This window comes from Psammomys obesus, unplaced genomic scaffold (genome assembly GCF_907164565.1).
Source record: "Psammomys obesus unplaced genomic scaffold, mPsaObe1.curated_primary_1811, whole genome shotgun sequence".
Classification (NCBI taxonomy): domain Eukaryota; kingdom Metazoa; phylum Chordata; class Mammalia; order Rodentia; family Muridae; genus Psammomys; species Psammomys obesus.
In genome coordinates this window covers 143,471-151,473 of record NW_026596287.1, presented here as the reverse complement: position 1 = coordinate 151,473, position 8,003 = coordinate 143,471, and the positions used below count along the sequence as shown (strand labels likewise).

Below are 8,003 nucleotides of genomic sequence, written 5' to 3'. Positions count from 1 at the left end.
CGGTTTCATCTCCACTCCTGCTGCCTCTGACACGTCTCATCAACACAACTCTTTATAGAAGGAGGAGAAGGAGGAGGAAAAGAAGGAAGAGAAAAAGAGAAGAAGAAAAGGTAGCCATTCCATTGAACCTGAGATGGTCATGTGCGTGCCAGGGGCTCGCTATTCTCGTTGTTTTCAGCAGACACCTCCTGTTTTGCTTGGTTAAGCCTCCTGTTTTGCTTGGATATGTTTACTTGGAAAGTCCCTGTGGTTTATATAAGTGGCTTACTCTGTAATAAAGATGGCACCTTGATCAGAGCACTGTCTTGGTGTCCCTTTCCATGTTCTCTGTCTCTTTGAATTCCCAGCCCCTTGTGCAGGCCGTTACTATTGGTGGTCACGGGCGACTACACTTATATTCCTTTGATCACCTCCCATAGGTGTCTGCCTTTAGAACCATGCCAGAGCCCACCAAGTTGAATAGTTCCTGAGTGGGGAGTGAGGATTGAAAGAAAATTAAGAAAACAAAAACAAAAAAAAAAAAAAACACTGCACACAAGATCTGTTCGAGAAGGCTGCCAGTAGAAACTGTCATGCCTGGTTTATTCCACAGTTCCTTTTCATAGTCAGAGCAAAGCACCTCAGTACAATGAAGGGATTCATGGAGAAGTCAAACTTGTTTACCTCAACCACCTGTCTGTGTGATCCTCACAGAAAGAAAAGGGAAGTAACTTGGCAAAACATCCTGCCTATCCCTGTCTCCAGGTGAAGGCCAGGGTGAAAACATGTTTTTCGCTGACCTGACAAACAAGCTGCTCTCCATAATACCCCCACTAAGGTGAAATTGGGACCTTGACGTATGCCACAGAAGAAATGTCATCACGAAGCAAGAGGATGTATTAAGAGATATGAAAGAAATGCAAGTTCTAGCTATGAGGTAGGGGTCCAGAGAAATGCTTATGTGTGCACACAATAGCCATGTATGATTTTTTTTTTATTTTCTTTGTTTGTTTTTGAGACATGGTCTCAGTGTGTAGCTCTGACTGGCCTACAAATCCCTAGGTAAACTATGCTGGCCTTAAAGTCAGAGAGTTGCCTGCCTTTGTCCTCTGATTAATGGCATGTATCGCCCAGGCCTAATACGGTAGTATTAGGGTCCTCTAAAGGAACAGAACTAATAGAATGGCCATCTGCTTGATTTTAGGGGTCTCTTTGGGTTTGTTGTTGTTACTTTGGGATTTTTTTGTTTTGTTTTGTTTTTTGTTTGTTTTGGTTTGGTTCTGTTTTTGGTTTTTTGAGGACAGGGTTTCTCTGTACAGTCTTGACTGTCCTAGACTCACTTTGTAGATCAGGCTGGTCTCAAACTCACAGCGATCTGCCTGCCTCTGCTGCTGGGATTAAAGGTTTAGGGGTCTCTTAAAAAAGGTTTGGGTTCTAGCTCCAAAAGGTCCAGGCGTAGGAGTGGGTGAAATCACTGACAGTGGGTGAAGAAGGGTACATTACCTCCAGAATTCTGCATGAAGTTCTGATTGGAACTAGAAGTCTCAGGTCTGCACAGTGGATGGGTGGATGGTAGGCAAGCTTTGGGGAGTGGAGGAGGGGACTGACTGGCTTTTGAAGTCTCTTTAGTAGAGTTTGAGGTCCAGCTCTATTTGGTCCTGGAACTTAGGTTCATCTCTGAGGTAGCTAAAAATGGGAAGAGGGAGGTTGGAAAATTGGCCCTGGGATTCCCTGCCTGGAGTCCTGCTTGGGACCCTGGTTCAGACATGGAGCACCTCAGGTAGGCACAATGGATCTGTAGCTAAATATCAAAGGGTATTTCTCATGTGTTTTCAAACACTGATAGGACAGATAGTGTGTGTGTGTGTGTGTGTGTGTGTGTGTGTGTGTGTGTGTGTGTGTATTAAAAGGGTACTTATTAGACTGGTTCACAGACTGTGGGTCTAGGTAGTCCAGCAAATGGCTTTCTCATACTGGAAAGACCCAAGATCTGGTAATTGTTCACCTCATGAGGCTGGATGTCTTGGCAGTCCTAATATGATGCTGGAGACCTAGAGGATGCCCTAGAGACCTAGAGACCTAGAGACCTAGAGGGGAACAGCTGGTCTTCAGTCTGTCTACATTAGAATCCCCCCAAAATTGTTTCTAATACCAGCAAAGGAATAGCTCAGCAACAGCTTGCCGGGGAGCATGAAGGCAAGTGAGCAAGAAATAAATATTCCTCCTTCAGAGTCTGTTTATCTGGGGCTGAAACCAGAAAGTGCCACCAGATTTGGAATGGGTCTTCCTGCTCCAGATTAATCTGATTAGGAAAATCCCTCCCAGGAGTCCCCACCAGTTTCTGTTTTAGTTGAGTCCATATGCAGTCAAGCTGACAACCAAGATCAGCCATCAGAGTCATATTTTGCTGACGGCTGTGAGGTGACAGCAAAGGAAGGCAGGGTGGAGCCCTGAAGAGTAACCTCGGCCCGAAGCTAGTTACCAAACCAGCAATGGTGGCCAGGTCTGTAATCCCAGATACTTGGGAGGTTTGGGCAGCAGGACCTGAAGTAGGAGGCTAGCCTGGGCAACCTTGCCTGAGGACCTCGCCTCAAAATAAAAAGCAAAGAGAGGCCTAGGAATATAGCTAAGAGGTCAGAAATGGAGTGATTGCCTAGCATGCACAGGACCGTAGGTTTGAGCTCCTGCTCCCCCTAAATAAGACAAGCAACAGCAACAGCAACACAACGGTATTAAAACTAGAGAGTGGAAGTCTTGGCAAGTGCTGGCTAGACTGTAAGAGAATGACGTAGCACAGCAAAAAGGACAGGAGCCAACAAGGGAGAAGGTGATTTTTAACCTGTAGTCTGGAAAGCTGATAATTGCTGTGGCTATTTCTGAATTAACTACTTAAAGTGTTCTTGTATCTTCAATTCCTCAGGGTTGCAGTTCCCAAGCGCATAATACTGGTCAGTTGTTGCTGCACAAGGTGATTCATCGGGAAGCGTTCGCAAGCCCAGCCTAAGACCCACACCTTAATGTCCTCCTTCCCGAGGGTCAAGTTGCTTGAGCACGAGATTCTACTATACTTGATTGTCCAAAATGCTGTAGTCAGACAGAAGGAAGGGCAGGTACCCATTGTCTCTTTGAGAATTTGGCTAATCTCCACCACCACCCGGCAACCCTCTACCACCCATATACCCCCAGGTCTAAAAGCTCTTGATTTAACTGCAGCCAGGCGACTGCCAAGGATGGTTGTTGCTCTTGGGTTGGTGGGGGGCTTCCGGGTTAGAATAACGCTACCGAAAAACTTTTCTAAACTTCCTTTACCTGTTACTGGCACAAAGGAGGAATGCCTCCTGGACAAAGGGCCCACCAGACAAAGCCCCGTACAGGAGTGCTACAACACTGATCAACAGTTGTTCTAAAGTGGTGGGGTTCGCAGTGTGAGGAGTACGGCGAGGGAAGGAAAAAGAGAGGGTCCTCCGCGCATAGACCTGTGACACACGCACCCACCAGAGCGAGCCCCAGCCCGGTACAAAGACAGCTCCCAACACAGCAATGGCAAACGAATGAGCATCCAGGCGTCGTTCTGTGCATATAGCCCTAAGCAGGCAGAGGGGAGAACTGCGATTCTAAAAGTGAACTCAAAAGCTTGGAGATGCTGGGGATCGAACCCAGGACCTCATGCATGCTAAGCATGCGCTCTACCACTGAGCTACATCCCCACGACCCGAGGACAGCGTTTTTCCAACTCATCTTTATAAAATTCAAAGTAGTTTTAGCATTGCTATTTTTATCTTTTCTTTTAGGAAAAAAAAACAAAAAACAAAAAACAAACAAACAAACAAACAAACAAAAAAAAAACACGTAAAAAGGATCCGTTACGAGGGTGTTTCGATCAACCTGCACCCTCACAGGCACCGCGATAACGAACGTGAAAAGTCTACGGCCAGAGATCGTAAATAAAGCGGTGTCCGGGAACTTCCTTTCTTGCGCCTTTCTCTCCTTCAGGACTAAGGAGAGGGACCCACGATTACCAAGAGGAAGACAGCACCTGCCATGGCCCTGTCGTCTCGGCTTTCCGCTCCCGGACTGCGAAAGCCAATCAAAATTAGGGACCTTGGAGGACAGGGTTCTCCAACAAAAACCAGCTCCGCCGTTTCAGCCACTGGGAGGAGAGTCCAGATGCTGGACTCCCCCCTCCTCCAACCCTCGCAGCTCCAGGCTTTAGCCGAAGGATGCCAGGGAAACCCGGAGAACGCCACAGGCTCTTCGGCGACTCCTCCGAGGGGCAGGGATGCAAGTCAGGAGCGCGCATCCTCGCCGCCGACCCCGCGCCTCTTCTCTGGGGCTTTACTTACTTTTTTTTTTCTCGTTTTTCTTCATCAAGAGGGCCTAAATTCAGTGTTAGGGTAGACATTTTTGACAAAAAGTGACTGGTCCAAATTAACCACGTTTTCCCTTTGTAGGCAACTGTCTTACTGGGAAGATCAGGACCTGGCGTCCTACAAGGCCGCTTGCGGTGGCTCTCACGTGCTTTGGTGGTGTCACAAGTTCAAGGCAAGCCTGCATTACAAAGCGAGGCCCTGTTACAACAGGCCTCCTGGGACGTCTTCCCAAAGGACTTCAGATATTTCGAGATGAGAAAAAGGAAAACCCGGAGGAGCGATCCACGTGCCTCATTCTAGCAGCGCTGTTAGAGTTTCGAGGAACTCGACGTGTGAAACCACATGCAAATCGGGCTTGCTTGCTTTGCCTCTCCCGTCTCTCCCTTCCCCTCTCTCTAAAGAAACTTGTCGCTGTCAGTGTCATTTTAAAGTTCTGCTCTGGTCTGGCCTGGAAGAACACCTGCGACGCAGTGCGTGGGAAGGGTAAGAGTGAGGGCGGGGCGGGGGGCGGGACAGTGATAAAGTTCTAAAGTTAAAGGGCCAAGACCCAGAGCGTTACATACATTGCGCATGTGAAGTAAATGGCACAGACGGCAAGACTACAAACTAAAGCAATGTCCCCTCAGTCCCAACGTTCTTAGCAGCCGGAAACGAAGAGCATGACCATGATGGTGGCTCCAGTTGTGAACCCATATGTACAGACCCGCCAAATTGCGTACATTGTATAATTTCAGCTTTTTTTTTTTTTTTTTTAAGGGGGTGTGTTTTCTTTTTAAAACTGCTGGGCCTGGAGAGATGGCTGACGGTCAAGAGCACCAGCTGTTCTCGCAGAGGACCCAAGGCTTGATTCCTAACACTTATATAGCAACACTGTATATCATTTCCTGATAGTCTTACCAGATTGTTTTAAAATGTAATTTTTAAAAGACTGTTGTTAATGTGTTATTGTTGTTGCTTTTTTTTTTTTTTTTTATCTTTTGGAGAGGACTATTCTAAAATTCACTGGGATTTGAAATGGGTTGTTTTATATTATCTCTCTGTTTCTCTTCTCTCTGTATGTGGGGGGGGGAGAGGTGAATGCATGACACCTGGGTTTAGCAGAGGATGGAAGAGGATAACTGATTCCCTGGAATTTAAAGTTATAGACAGTTGTGATCTGCCATGTTGTGTTAGGAATCCAACCCTTGGTCCTCTGGAAGAACAATTAGTATTCTTGACTACTGAGCCATCTCTCCAGGTCCAGTACTTCTAAAAGAAAAAAAAAAAAAAGCTGAAATTATAAAATGTACACAAGTTGATGGGCTTGGACATATGTGTATACAACTGGAACCATCATCATGGTCAAGGAAATTAACACACTCCTCAACTCCAAAAGTGTCCTTCTGTTTCCACCTGTACATGTGTGTGCACCAACCAGTCACTGTAAAGATTGCCCAACCACACTGGGAAATCCCCTAACTGTCTTTAAATGTGAGCCCTCCTGCTCACTTCGAGGTCACCATTCTATGGCATGGTGGTCCCTGCATGCTGGAAATATCTGCAGAGTAAACACTCCGTGCTTTCGTATATTCCTGAGTCTGAGGTCTTCCTTCAGCGACTCCAGGACCTAAGAGCTCCCTGAACCCAATAGCCACTTAGTTTAGAAATCTGAGTGCCCCTGCAATCCCAATCCATTCATCTTAGTTTTTGAGAAAAAGTCTCTCACTGAACTTGGAGCTTGTCATGTAGGCTAAGCTAGCCAGTCAGTGGTAGGGTGACAGACACGGGCTTGTGTCTGGCTTTGATATGCCTATTGTGGAATTCAAACTCAGGAGCTTGCCTTTAGGCTCATGTATTTTTGTTTGCCTGTTAGTTGGTTGATTGTTTTTAGTGGCTTGTTTGTTATTTGAGAAAGGCTCTCACTCTGTAGCCCATGCTCCATATAGACCAAGGGGTCTTAAACTCAGTGATACTCCTGCATCAGCATTTTGGATGCTGAGGTTGGAGGTATGTCCTTTCTACGCCATTCCCGATGAAGTGAAATTTGAGTGATAAGGAACGGATGATATAAAAATAAAGAAAGGGTACATCCCATGGATGACGGACATGTAACAAGCCACATGGCTAGAGTATCGTTTGAAAAGGCAAGGATGGTTTAGGCTCGAAACAGTCTAGAGAGCAGTACTTTAGGGCTTTGGAAAAGGTGAATGGGAAACTAAGTGTGATGGGGCAGAGCAGTAGCTCTTGGTTGTTTTTCCAACAGCCTTCCCTTGTTTTTCATTGTTAGTCTTGTAAACTTAGCTTTACTCAGGTAGCAATGTACCTTATCACAGAGATGAGTGCTCAGTCATGTTGTTAAACCATGCTGCTTAACCAGCAAAACCAATACTTTTCCTTTTCAAGAAATGTTTTATAATTTGTTCCTTATTATTCTGAAATAAAGCGGGGTTAACTTAAACTAGATACATAATTTCCCTTCCAAATCAACCAATTCCCAGTTAGTAGAAAAATAAAAGCAAATTAGTTTGACATACAGAATTTAAAAAATACACAAATGTTTAGGATGAGTGTTTAGAAAACATTATATAGTCATGTTCTTGCACCTTTAAAAACAACTGCTGTGAATGGAGCAAATATAAAGAGATGCAGACACTTGGCACTGAACTTGGCACTTGAACTCACCTCGCCCAGGTTTCCAGTGTAACCAGTGACTCTTGGTCAAGTTTCAAAGCATATTTACACAATTCAAAAATAAATTAAAACAGAGGCTATATTCCTCTGTTTTATACTTACTGGTGTGAAAACTATTCGGTAGAAAAGAAACCGTGAGGTTATTCACACCTTCAAGACTATGACTCCCTGCTCGAGTTTCGGCTATATTCCTTAACAGTTACAACAGAGAATCCCAGTAGCCTAAAAATAAGTAACTCACCGTCCAGAATCCAAACTTAGTTGGGTTCTCAGGACTGTCCGTCTTTCCTGGGTCCCCATCAACCTGTTCTATGGTTGTCTTTTGTTGTTACAATAGTATTTATTACTGGGGCTTGAACCTAGAGCCTCTCACCAGACAGTCAAGCACAGCACCTATGGACTTCGGTCCCACACAGCTGGCTTTTTAAAGTTTTATTCTAAGTCACTCAGGTAGGCGTGGTTCAATAACTTTCGATATTTTTGCCTTGGCCTCTGGGAAGCTGGGTTTTCGGAGCAGCTCCACGATTTCCTCAGACCTCTCACAGTGAGCATGATCAGTTGTCTTGTGTAAAAGGAGGGATGACAAATAAAATATTAACTGTTTCATACCTCCAGTAGGTTAGAGATTCTCCATTCAGGGGACCCCTGAATTCCTAATGCACAATCCTCTACAGATATTAGCGATGGATGCTGTTAGTTCCTCTTCCATGTCCACTATTTCCTAAAAATAAGTTAGAGCCTTTTTATTTGTATTGATTGTATCCCCTGGTGAGGTTGACTGCTGTGTAGCCTTCCTTTAGGATCTCTCACAGGATAACTTTCCTCCTGACTTGTCAACAACCACCTCAGAGCTCTCTCTAGGAAGGCTGCAGTGTCTAGATATCCACATCGAAACGATATAAACATAAGAACAGGAAATGCTTATAGAAATTATCGTGAGAAAGAAATTTAAAAGAAAAATACTAGTGGAAAAAAGGGTACTCC

At 45.1% G+C, this 8,003-nt stretch overlaps 1 non-coding gene across 1 annotated transcript; it reads right to left on the bottom strand.

Annotated features, from left to right (window-relative positions):
• Nucleotides 1–3,614: 3,614 nt before the first annotated feature.
• Nucleotides 3,615–3,686, bottom strand: Trnaa-agc (transfer RNA alanine (anticodon AGC)). The gene has a single exon. It is a non-coding gene; the product is annotated as a tRNA-Ala (tRNA).
• Nucleotides 3,687–8,003: the final 4,317 nt, after the last annotated feature.